The sequence below is a fragment of the Pezoporus occidentalis genome, unplaced genomic scaffold (assembly GCF_034315485.1).
Source record: "Pezoporus occidentalis ecotype Australia unplaced genomic scaffold, CSIRO_AGI_Poc_V1 ctg124, whole genome shotgun sequence".
Lineage (NCBI taxonomy): Eukaryota > Metazoa > Chordata > Aves > Psittaciformes > Psittacidae > Pezoporus > Pezoporus occidentalis.
This window is the reverse complement of record NW_026913038.1, coordinates 2,259,135-2,272,614: the sequence shown is the minus strand read 5'-3', so window position 1 is coordinate 2,272,614 and position 13,480 is coordinate 2,259,135. Positions and strand designations below refer to the sequence as shown.

General features: G+C 37.9%; 1 long non-coding RNA gene across 1 annotated transcript in view; it reads left to right on the top strand.

Annotated features, from left to right (window-relative positions):
- LOC134157966 (uncharacterized) overlaps nt 1-11,380 on the top strand; it is a 42,205-nt gene extending 30,825 nt beyond the window's left edge. Inside the window, exons 2-4 of the long non-coding RNA XR_009962558.1 lie at nt 3,749-3,903; nt 9,499-9,572; nt 10,754-11,380. This is a non-coding gene — a long non-coding RNA (uncharacterized LOC134157966). The remainder of the gene's footprint in view (nt 1-3,748; nt 3,904-9,498; nt 9,573-10,753) is intronic.
- Nucleotides 11,381-13,480: the final 2,100 nt, after the last annotated feature.

Sequence of the window (13,480 nt, the reverse complement as noted above, 5' to 3'; positions counted from 1 at the left end):
TCGCAGTTCACAATTACATTTTCTGGAGGTTAGCTCATTGATATATTGCACTGGTCTGTGCATTAACTGCTTGGATGAACTTAGTTTTCATAGTCTGTTAGTCTGTTGGTGACTCAAAATTTGCCACAGTCATACGATTAAATGTGGGAAACATCTGTTTTAAGTAGTCTAATGAAAATCTGAACATCTGGAAAATATTGGTAAAGAAGCTAATTAAGTTTGTCAACTTACAAATTGTTCTAGCAGGAAGTATTTAGGAGCAGCAGATAATTGAGATTTCATTGCTCTGGAACCTTGTCCTTGTCTTTTGTTTATTTTAGTATAACTGAAAGGACTATTTTACTTAGCTTCTTCCAAATCCACCCTCTGGACACAAACTGAGAGATAATCAGGTGCTGTGTGGCAACAGGCTGCACTTAGAGTAGGAGAAATGAACACTGAAAACACACTTTCTTGCCTATGCCTCATATTTTAACCATTTTGAAGCTGTTAAATAAATATTCAGGGGTTGAATATGTATTCAACTTCCAATCACACTGATGACACTTTCTCATCCTCTCAGCTGATGATTTTGCTGCTGTTGCTCAGGTCTTTGACAGTTTGCACATGGGTAGGGCAGAGTGATGTCTTTTCAGGAGAAAGCTACTGAGAGGCTCCACGTAACACTGAACTTGACAGAGAGGCACCTGTGGGATTACCAAGAATACCTGCATTGGCTTCTATCTGCAAAGTATTGCCTTGCTCAAAATATCTGAGATTGGGCAAAGCACATTTTTTACACAAAAATACTCCCCTCTTTGTGTCAGAGAGAGATTTTCATAAACTGCAATGGGTTGAGACCTCAAGAAACATCACAAATCTCGGTATTTTGCTCTAAGGGTGAGGCAGCTCTGTCTTAGTTTCACAGACATTAAGTTATAGAAAAGGAGTATATTTTAAAAAGTCAAGCCCAAACCTTAATGCCCCTCAGATCATACATACCTCTTTCAGTCTAGGGGGAGAAGAGACACACAACACAATTATATGCAGTTTTATTCCTCTATGGACTACGCAAGATGCTCAGATACAAGGGTGACCGTCACAGCATTAAAAACTACATGCATATTAATTTTTAAAAGTCTGCCTGTTGTTTTCCCCTCATTTCCTGTCTCATTTTTGCATTTTTTGGAAGGTAGTGATTTGCTCTACTTAAGCGTGACCACATCTTACTTGGCTTAGGCCCTTGGTGAAAATAAAGCTTTTGTCACCGTGAGTAATACCTTTAGATGCAAAGAAACATTAAGGGCTTTGCAGTGTTACTCACACAAAAGAGAAGATATTAACCAATAGACTTCTTTGAAAACACCTTTCTGCAGCTAAATCTTTAATGACAAAGGGTTTCTTTGGAGTTTCTTGGTGAATTATCCACAGTATATCTGAGCCTTCTTGCTCTAAAGAAAGCAGGCAAAATTTTACATTGAATAAAAGCAACTCCTATCCTGCCTATCCTTCCCACCAAAAAAGAAGACACATGAATAAATTAAGGTACAAATGAATGTAGATGTCAAGTGGATAGGTCAAACACACAGTGGAAAAGAAGTGTACATTTTTGTCTCCAGCAACAAACACCCTGGTGACCAGATTTGAGAGCAACTAATTGAGCAGTAATTGTTATTAATGTCTCTTGTCTTTGCAGTCCACAGCAATTCTGGCTGAGTAGAACTTTGGAAGCAGTGATAATTTTTAGGTTCCTTGAGTGGATTTTAACTGTTTGGTTTTGTTTTGTTTTGTTTTTTTTTTTTCCCATATATTGAGAAATGTGAGCATGCTTAAAAAGAAAATAAAAATAATTAAGACATTCACTAATAAGAATTTCTCCTTATCTGGAGATATCTCCAAATGAATAGTGCTAATGTATGATTTGTGCAGACAGGCACTGACTGATTTTGTTCTGGGTTTTCTGCCCGTGCTCCGGAGTGGTGTTGGCTGTGCTTTATCATTACAAATTCTGAACGAGTAAAAGGAATTCATAAGAAAAGTATAACGTGGTTTGAGGCCTGTACCACTGGACATAAGGACTAGTGGGCCCTGGGAGAACTGGTCTGTGCTTTATCTGGTGCCTCTGTACAATTTTTCCTCCAGTGATAGTATTGCTGAAGACTCTGCTGGGCAGCCTGTTTGCACAAAATCAGGAGAAATGATCTTTTTGCCTTCCAAATTCTTGTCAAAATTGGTTAAATACTAGTTAAGAGCTTCAAAGGTATCTAGGAGGCAGACACATATGAACACGTGGAAGTTCATACATGCAGAGTGACTGCATTAGCTTCACTTTGATATGAAAACAGTTTGAAAAAGACAACAGTGCGAATAATTCCCAGATTCTGAGGGATTAGAGTTAGGATGCTGTGTGGTTTACAGTAATGACAGAGCTAGCTGCTGAGAGGAGATTGTGACCTGCCACTCCTCAAAGGCTAAAGGTATTTGAGGAGATTTAGTTTGTTGTTAATCTTTAGGTGTGCACGGGCATAATTTCCTTTTTTTCTATGCCAGCTGAGAGTCTGCAATCCTCTGGTGCAGACTAGCCCAGCTTTTCCGACCTCGAATCCTTTATGTGCTAAGTGGCTAATGAAGAATGCATTTGAAATTATATGTAAAAACAGTGCAAGAATCTAAGGAGAAGGGCCAGAATTGGAATCTGCTTTTAACTGGGCTTGCTGTTCTGTGCTGGCAGCATTTTAAGAATGCAGTCCAGCTCCTTGAGTGCCATAATTGCACCTGTAAATCACTTCCAAGTGACCTAGTCTACATCTGCAGATAACTGTGGAATTGAAAAGAACAGGCAGTGTTTTCAAATCCCCCTCTGGATCATTTTCACTTCTCAAAGAAAAAAAAAAAAGGATTATTCTGAAGCTCAATGCCCAAATGTAAAAGTAAAATTCTAAGTGAAACTAGATGCTCACTTACTTTAAAGTCTGGGTCCTCATTACATCTTCTGAATAATGAGGAAAGAAAAAGATACAGAAAAGTATCTGCTCTTGTCTTTCAAACGCTCCATTTCTGAATTTCAAGGTCAACTAAACAAATATAGGTTACAGTTCTGAAAGCTTCGCACCTGTGTCTAGAAGTTATATTTAACATGAGATTCAAGATTTTGTTCATTTTTCACGTATATCATCGCGGCTCCTTATGAGTCGCATGTGATATAATAGATACATTTTTTCTTTTTAGGCTATTACTTGAAATGACTTTCTGTTTCTTTTGTTTTACTTCCTTTGTTACATGTGGATATTATCCACTTGATAGAAATAGGAGAAATTGTTTTGGCTTACTCTTGCCCTGTGACTCCTAATTATCCAATATTTGTACCTTTCCATCTGTTGGTTTTGGGTTTGGTTTTTTTTTTTCCCTTTCAGTATTTTGGATGAGGAAGAACATTTCTATAAAAATCTGTTCTTTCCCTGGAGCAAAATGGCTCAGATACACTCCTGGCTGCAGATCTGACAAGGGGAGAGGTTTTGAATAATCAGCAACTTTTATAAAGCCGATATTTTCCTCTGCAGTAGGGAAATACTTTACACAAGGACTCAGGTGCCCTGACACTGTTATAGCTTATTCTCAGTAATGACATTTCTAAATGTTGCACTTTATCTGGGAGGAGACAACTAAAGTGGTTGCTGATTTCCTGTGCAAACATGGGCTAATACAATCAGCCTGTGGGGTAGATTGGAAATACCAGCAGCTATCACCTGCTTTCTTTTATTGCCCTTAGTCGTTGCCCATGTCAGCTGGTACCAACAGAGTGACGACCTAGTGACTGTGTATGCCATGGTGGTGAGCAGCTGGGGATCCCAAGCAAATCTGAATCCTGGATGGCTCCAGCAATCTCTAAAATAGCACATCTAAAGCCACATCAGGTGAGATCCTGTGTGCTGCACTGGCATAACTTCCAGGAGAGCTATTGATGCTTTCTCTGCTACTTGTGCCCATGTAACTAAAACATAGGAAAAACAGTCTCCATTTCCCAGCTTCCAGATGGTTGCACTCCTTGGACAACTGCTTGAAACTCTATTCATCTTGCTTCTTCCCATCTGTGAGGAATTAGTGTTTGAACCCTCTAAGTCTGATATAGTATTTGCTGAAATCACCTCAAAACTTTTCATCTGTCCAAGCTGGCTTCAGTTCAGGATCCACTCCCCATTAGAAGAGCCTTATTGATTCCCACTGGTACTCGGAGATCCTCAAAGACAATTGTGGGTTCTAAAATGCCAATTTTAAGCCTTTGCATACAAAAATGTTTTCTGAAGAAGTGTTTCCCTTTCAAGACATCACAGATTTTTGTAATAATACCTCAAAACAGGTATTTCCTCTGCCAAGCAGCTCCCTAGGAAGCTGGATGCTCTGACTGCTGAGCACTACTGATTCAGAGCAGGAGCAATAAGTGTAATGGGATCCATGAAGGTTCTTTCCAAAAGGTTATTTGGTTTCTAATAATGTGCCAGCTTGGAAAGTTTCTAGTATTTGGACTCCAGGTAGTTCTCACTACCAGAATACCTCCTCCCCCTACAACCATCCACCTCCAACTCCCTGCCAAGTAGTAGTATTTGGACAAACATTAGTTTTTTCCTTGCTAAGTTTCATGCAGATGGCGCAAGAACTTGCCAGCCAGTTGGTCTGGAGTTTAATGTGAATTTTTTTTCCTCTTGGGACTAGGCAGGCATCAAATTGCAGCAACGTGAATCTGTACTTCACCAGTCTGAAGAAGGAATTACCTAGGACAAATGTTTCTCTCTGCTCAATCTCATCTGAAATCCCTATAAAATCAGAATGCAGACAGGAGCTAGAAATAAACATTTATATACCTTTCCAGTCCCACTGGACTTCAATCTACCACAAACACTTACTACAGCTATTTAAAAAATATCTTGTATTATCAGTTGATCCTCTCATAGAAGTTGTATCTGCCCATTTGATTTGAATTTCAGTGGTATTATTTTGCGTGTGTTGAACTACAAAGAGAAGAAAAGGGTTTTGTTATTCCTTTTCATCAACTGATCTAATGCAAGAGGAAAATTGCTGGTAATTATTTTTATAGCAATTATGCTGGCCCAAACACCGTAAGTGCAAGCACATTCCTTGTTATTTATTACAGAAAGATCTCAAACCACAGACTGTTTAGAATGCACAGCATTTTAATTAATGAACTTTGATGAAACTTATTTTAATACAGCTTTGTTTTCCTTATTAAATGACAAGAAAAATTAATTACAACAGATCTGGTAGTGCTTTAATGTAGTCAAGTTGCTGACTGTATTTCAGTAGTTAACTTTCTTCCTTTGGATATGAACAGCATGGCTGCTCTACAGGTGTTTTCTCAACCCATTATAAATCTGTGAAGCTTGAACTTTTATCAGATTTTATGCCTGAACATGAAAAAGAATATTTTTTTTTCTTAGTTGAATTTATCTTAAGCTGTAGGGAGCTGGTTGTCTTTTTGTAAATGGGTGGCTGGTGTATGTTGAGGTATTGTAAACCTAATAAAGTTTTGAGATGAGAGATAGCTCTTATTTTCTAAGGATGACACTGTGGGACTTACTCTGTTGCTTTGGATCATCACAGTTTATGAATTATGTTACGTGTCCACGCTGCGGTATGGGCCTTTACTACCTTCCTTTCTGATAATGCAGCTCCTGACTTAAGACTACCTAGCTGGATGAGCATTAAAAACTCACTCACCACCATATATAGTTGGAGTGATTGAAAAATAACAGCTTTAATGTAGGAAGCTATTGTCCAGCAGATTGTTTTCCTGAAATATTTCTGCTCTGGGGTTTGTTTCTGCTGTTTTTCCTTCAGTGTTCCCCCCAAAAAACAGATTTTCTGCAGAAAAGTAAAATGGTAATGAAACTTCAGTCAGCGTTGCATCTTGGAAGTGCTGCTGTGCTGCCTGACAACAGCTGTCCTTCATCTGCTGCACATTCTCACTCTCTTGCTCCATGGAAGGAAGGTACTGAGTGTCATGGGCTGCTTGCTCCAGCCAGAGTGCCTGGAGTTTAAGAACAGTAGCACAGTAGCCTGGTGGAACAGAAGCACCTTCTTAGCTTTGGCAGAAAACATTGGCTTTGAATTTTTTCCCTCCTAATATTTTTCCGTGTAGGCTTCTTATTTTTCTTTCAAGTTGCTTCCAACTTGAAATGTGTGCACATACATATGCATGTGCTTTCCTGCCTTTGGTGCCAGTGCCACCAATGGACTCCATAGCAAGCACTCAGAAGGGAGAGCATTGTGAGATCTTTCACTCCTGGTTCTTGCCAAAGTAGTTTTTTTCCCTGAAGAAAATTAGCCATACTGAATGTAGTTTACTTTTAAATATATCAATGCAGAGTGGAAGGGAGGTTCATCCAGTACTATGAGGCAGCCTTTGAAGATGAATTCACTATTCACTAATATATGTTAATTTTTGAAAGCTACAGCTCTAGATGAGTGATAAGTATCTGCATTAAATTTTGGATGTTGATACTTATAAAATAAACATTTGTCTTCTAGTTAGAGCATTTATATAGTCCTTTGATGGACAAAACCACAATTTCTGCAGTATCTGAAACAGAATGGACTCTTTCCAGAGTATCTTTTGAATACTACATTTCCAAATGGAATTAGAGGTATAATGTTGTCTTCCGTATAGATTTCAATTTTTGGTGAAACTGTAAGAAATGCCTTACGACTCCTGAATGGCTGTAACAACCTGTGCGATTCCCTAGGTGTGTTTCTGGAATAATTCTAACTGGTGATGTTGGCACTAGATGAGCTTAAGGTCCTTTCCAACCCTAACTATTCTATGATTCTATGTTTGTCTTCTTCAGGATGTATAATTCTACTCCACTGCAGGGTAATACCTTCACAGATAGATTGACTTCTGAGTATTCTACTTGATGATGGGTTAAAAAACCAACCAACCAAACCAGTATTCATTCTCTTGTTATGGTTTTATTCTGAAACAGTTTTTATTTTTGACTTGTACATATTAGAACAACAATTGACTGTCATCAGCAGCCCTACCTGGTATTTTACAGTCTTCCCCATGCACAGCTTCCCCTGACACATCTCTATCACTGAGTACGTCTCCTGAGTAGGTACTTTTCCAGGTTTGTTGGTGTTTTTTTGATGTGCCCCAAGAGAGAATAGGATGAGACAATCATATTTAAACCTGCGTCTGAAACAAAGGCTTTGAACAAAGGTGAAAGACTCATTTGACTTACTTCATCACCAAGCCCATACAAATTAAACTTACACATTACTCAGAGTACAGCTTGCAATTATGTTGATTAATCATATGTAACTGAGAAAATGGAAACTCATTTATAACAGGCATTATTAATTATTGTGTCACTTTTGATTTCTTAAAGCCCTATTCCAGGGACAATTCCACTCCCAATGAGCTGGTTAATTTTATTTCTCTTCCATCTTATTTATAATTAATTTTCAAAATGTTGTTTACATGAAGCAATTAATTTAACACAGTTCTTTAAAGAAAGAGAATATGTAAACTCATTTAGAAGTATATTATTTTAATACTGATACTGGAAATAGAGATGTTTTCCCAAGTAATATAAATACGAGAATGTAAGTTGACCTTTGGTTTGTTATATAGCAGAAAGTAATATGTACATTTAATTTTGAAAAGTGTATTGACCTTTGAACCATTGTCTAAAGAAAACTTGAGCTAATAATGAAAAGAATGATATGAGAAACTGTTCAGCTAGTAAAGAGTTTTTTTTCTTCTATGAACTGGCACCACAGTACTCTGAATCTTAGGAAACAGGGAAGTCATGTATACTGCCCCCCAGAAGATACATACAGTATCACTTTGGCTGCAGATTTTGTGTGTCAAAGAGGTTGTGTTTTCTGATGAAAAAATCCCAGAAGTCTTATCTGCAGGATTGTTTCACAGGTAGCTTTCAATGGTAGTGTCGTGGTTCAAAATGAACGTAACTGGTTCCGCATCACTGTCTAAAAATATTCAACACTGTGCCTTCAGAGAGGAAACCATCTAGTGGCTTTAGTTACTATTGACACGTGTTCAGCTAGACCCAGTTCTGATGGGTTCTCTCTCAGAGACTTGCTTATGCTTCCCAGCCATTCTTTTTTTGATCCTCCTCTTCTGCCTCCTCGGTTCAAAGCCCTTTGCAAGCGCTGAGCCAGTGCCCTGTTCCAAGGCACTGATCAACACCGACTCACAGGTATGAATCCTACTCTTTCAAGATAGTTTGGCTCCCCCAGAACTCACCTAGCATTTTGGTGGGAGCAAGCCCTTGGGGAAGGAATTACTGGCTGCTATTTTCTAGCTGTTTCTCAGTTCATACTGGAATGCTGGAGTTAATGATGGGACTATTGTGTTTGCCAGAAGTTGAATCTGGGCATCATTTCAGCAGGCAAAAATATTCCTAAAGCACAGTGGTATATTGAGTTGTTTTGTTTCAAATTCATCTAAGGCAGTCACAGACAGTGACTCCATGTAACTTTTAATTAGTATATACCTACATGATTTTAATAAGCTTTTTACAAATGGATTGCTCTGTCACATGGCATTATTTTTTTAAGCTTATGTTGCTGAGGAGGTCAAATGTGAATAGCTCATTCTAAGATTGAAATAAAATATGCCAAAAGTAATGCTTTATGAGATGATTAACAATTCCCTATTCAACCTTGCTGAGAGATTGTTGTTACATCCCTTTGTTAATGTGCAAGTTGTCTTTTGCAACCAAGTGAGGCAGCCTTTTGTAATTTAGATAATAAAGAGAATTGTTGTTGTTGTTTAATGAAAGAATGATAATTTATTGACACTTGGATCACATAATGCAGGGAGTGTAATGAAACCGAACAAACTAATTTCATTCCTCCCTGTGTACTCCATGCTAATTAAAAGCAACAATCAATATGGGTGTAGCATTGTCAACAAAAGCATTAAACCAAAAGGCTGATGACAGTTTTCAAGGATGAGGCGGATGGGAGGGAGGTTAAAAAGAAACCAGGAAATATGCAGAAGGCAGAAGCTGGAACTTTTGATAGAGAGATTTTTGGACTTTCAGTTGAGTTTTATGGCTTTTCTTCTTTGTATTTTGTATTTTGGTCAGATGACTGATTTGGTAAAGTTTGATGATGCTTTTTATGCCTCTGATTTGAAAAGAGACTTCTTAAGTCAAGGCACTATGACTTGCTAGTGGGGTACATGAGAAGGAGCTTTCCTGAAGGCATCTAATTTTCACAAACCCTCTTGTCACAGTGGCTTTCTCTGGAGTTAGTGAAAAAATTCCCATTGCTGCTGGTGGGATCAGGATCTTGCTGTAGAAGTCCCCCTATAAACTTGTACAAGGCTCCTTGCGAAGATCAGGATGGCCTGACTAACAGCATTCCCTAACCATTGTCCCAGAAGCTTGCTCAGGAATTTCAGCAGTTAGCTTGCTTTCCTCCTTTCTGTTATAATAAAAAATACTCATTTATCTGTTCCACGGATCACAGTAGGAATGATGGACACAGTGGAGATCTTTACAAATAGCAGGGAGAGGGTTTGTGTGAACACTTTGGACAACTGTTATGTGAGTTTTCTTTACCAATATTATATACATACATATATATATCCCTTGTACCCCTTAAAAGCATCCAGATTACTTACTGAAATACAGAAGCTGCTGTGTAACACAAACAAGCAACTGTACTTCAGATATTGCCAAAACTAAACTGCTAAATGATTTCTCAACTCTCATCCATTTAGTTACCCTTTGGGTGCTGAGTGGACCTTGCACTTTACTCGCTGAAATTTGGCTTGTAAGCTCATTGAGACTTTTTTAGATGAGGATGAAACAAATTCTGACAAGAGGGGACTCCTCAAGACTGTGTTGCTATAGCCATCAGCCTCTGGAGAGACAAAATCAGAGTGATTTCAGCTCCAGCAACTCAATTGATTCTGATTTCATTAATGGGCAATGTTGGGGTGTCTCCTTTGATGGTGTTTTGTTCAGTGGACACCATAATGTGCCAGTTGCAGTTTTATGTCTCTGGGAATCCTGTGGGCATAGATGTTTGCAAAAATCTGAGGGATATAAGGAGGAAAAGCAGGATAGAAAACACATGTCTGCATGGCTCTTTTGGAAGACATCCCTCTGGCTTTTATGAAGTTACATCAGGGAAAACAGATCCTGCCTTACCAGTTTTTGAAAGCAGATGAAATTACCTTATATCCTCCTAAGACTCAAGGCTCAACATAACACTGTGCTGAGGGAAGCCTTCAGGGAAGCCTGTGGAGACAAAGAGCAGAAGAAGGGGAAAACAGAGAGCAGATGGTTTTCTCAGGGAAATGATCAAAAGGCTGATGGCAGCCTGTTTCTAAATTGAGGGGCTGCGCAGCTGGACCAAAACATCTGGTCAGTTTACAGTGGATGAAAAATTAGTCACTTTTTAGCAAAGGCAGTGGATTCATAAACGTATTCTTCGGGGATTGTGTAGTTCATTAGCATGTTTGCAGAACTGAGTTGCACAATCTACAATTTTGAATAAAAGGCTGTTGGGACAATTTCGTTTCTGCTTATAAATTACAAGATGGAGCCTCAGATGGAGTAAACATGTATGTGTCTATTAAGGTCAACGCAATTAGATTGGATCAGGGATGCAATTGAGAACCCAACTTTTATTTAGCCTTTTTCTCCCCTTTGCACTGAAGTGACCGACACAAATGTCTTCAGGTTGAGTCTTGACACATAAATGTCCCTTGCTCTTCCAGGTAAAAATCTTACACCCCCTTATCTCATGGAAGAAAAGTGGGTGCTGAATATGACCCTGAATCAGTGGGATCCTTGGTGCATTTATAGTAAGTGTAATCACAGGACTGAGCTCAGTCAGAAAGAGTGGCAGTAATGGTTACGTGACTTGCAATCAGAGGAGCAATTGCTCCTCTTTCATTTACGGATTGCCCTACCTAATGCAATAAATGTTATTCAACTTACGGACAGAAAGAAGGAAATTGGTAAATTGTTTTTAAAGGAGCAGAGCTCTGACACATGCATTTCACTTGCAGCAAAACGTTTGCTTGGAAAATAAACCTTATAGTTCAGTGGCATTCAAACAAACTGTTATTTCCTTTTGTTTATTGATTAAAAGAGAGGTTACAGGTAAGGGGATTTTAGTTGACTAGACAAGAGTTGTGATTGATTTGTTCAGAGAAGTCATATTTTCAAATATTTTCTTTAAACAATGCATGGAAAAAAGAAACTTAGAACTGTGTGATCTTTGTTTCCAGAGAGCATTGTTTCTCAAAAATTCATTGGCACTCCAAACTAAATCCCTACCAAAGGTGAGACCTCTACAATATTTGTTTCTCATGAGAGTTCTCATAAATCTTGAGGGATTTTAATAGTAGAACCACTCTTCATAAATACAATTTTTTTTCTGTAATACAAGTTATACATGAAAATGTTTGTGATAGAAGAAAGGTTTTAAAAAAATTATTTCTCATATAGTTACTGTGTGCATGATAAATTCCGTGAGCATGGTGTGAAAAGGAAATGAAGCTGAGCAATATAATTTTGAAGCCTTATCTCCAGTCCTGCTGTTCATTACAGGCATTTTGTAGTTGCACTTAAAATGTATTTTTCCACATCTGAGAATATTTCAGATAGTTTTTGTTGCCAATGAACTACACAAAGAGTTAAATTCATTGCTTATGTTAAGGGACTATATACATGCTAATCAAGGGCCGACTCTAAGAACCAAGTAATTATCTATATGATGTTGCCAAGTGGTATTATACTTTTTTTATGTAGAGATAAAAATTGCTCTGGAATATGAATCTACCAGAGATTTTTTTGTATGTGTGTTACATTTTCTAGTTCTGGAGGATTTCATTGGTCATAAAACACCTCAACAACTTCACACCACTTAACACAAGAGTGATTTCTTCCTGACGTTTGGATGGTGAGGTAGGCTTTACAGTTGGCTTTATCCCTCTTTAGCAATCAGTGGCCCATTTCCAAGCTGTGTAATAGCACCGAGGTTTGTCTGCTGCTTCATCTTTCCAAATACTCTTAGGTACTTTTATGGAATGTCATTGTCAGGCTCACTTGAGTGATCTCTGCAGTCTGCAGAGGGGATAAAGGAAGGAGTAAGGACAATCTTGGAGAGGGGAGAAGTAGTGTACTTATTTTTAATGCAAAAATCCTGTGAATCTGTGAATTATTCATACCACAAATAATCACTGGCAATGATGAGTGCTTTTTTACAAGAGGGCTTGAGTTCACTCTTCTCTCCAGCTACCTTGATTTTGTTTCTATTATATGTTAAAGGCAAATTGGCAAATCAGTCGTTACTCTTCAAATAAACTTACCTCAACCTGAAGATTTCAAACAAACACAAATTCCATCTGTTTGGCAAGTACTTCAGGGAGCCTTATCTCACTTTAACAAATCACCCCCTTCCTGCCATCAGGTCTGTACAAAGTGATCATTAAGTTCCGTTAAAAATGAAGCTGCTCTAGCATCCTTTTGTGAACGTGACCATGAACAGTTAGGCAAGGTGCATAAGGTTGTTGCTTGTTTGCATGGTTCAGCTGATTTAAATATGGCTTCAGAAGGGCAATCACTGTATGAAAGTATAGGGATGTCATCTGAGGGCAAAATAATATTATTTTTACATACATAAAATAAGAACAAAACAAAAAAAAACCCTCAAAACAAAACAAAACAAAAAAAAAAAGCCTTTTTACACTAGGAACACCTTGTCTAAACTGTCAAAATTCTTTTAAGGAGAAAGTACTTTTTCCCTCATAAATGTCTTAAAATTACTTCAGCCTACAAGATTAACATTGTTTAATATTTTTTATTATGTTCCTGTTTAATGGTACACAAAGCCTTTAAAACATTGTAAATTCCTTTACAAAAAAAGACAGATCATCCAGCTTACAGATGAAATGGTAGAAAAGTATTTCAAACAGACCACAGCTCAACATGAGGCTGATCTCTTGTCCTTTATTTAATACCAGTATCATTCCATTGACCTCTGTGGAGTTATTCCAGAGTTAATCCAAAGCAAATGAAATTACAACTGGGCCCACTGTTTTCATACTAATTTTAAATGAATGGGCACTTGTTCTCAATGTATCAAGGTCTGTTCCAAATATTTAACTTCTGCTTCATCACTTTTGATCCCAGTGGCTTTATTCATATTAAATCGGAGCTTACTGGGTTGTTTGAAAACATTGTCAAATGCATCCCCACCGACTTGATTTGGGAATACTGAGCCAAATCTCAATCTTTTGACATAAAACAAGATTTGGCTACTTGTGCTTTTCTTACATCATCTCTTCCTATCCTTGATTAAAATAATACTGTTTGATTACTTTCAGTGACATACAAATGCTAGACCCAATAGGAATGCCCAATAAGGAAACCTGTATGTTTTTGTCTATTAAAATAATAAGTTTAAACGTTACCTTTAATAGCCTTATCTTTAACAA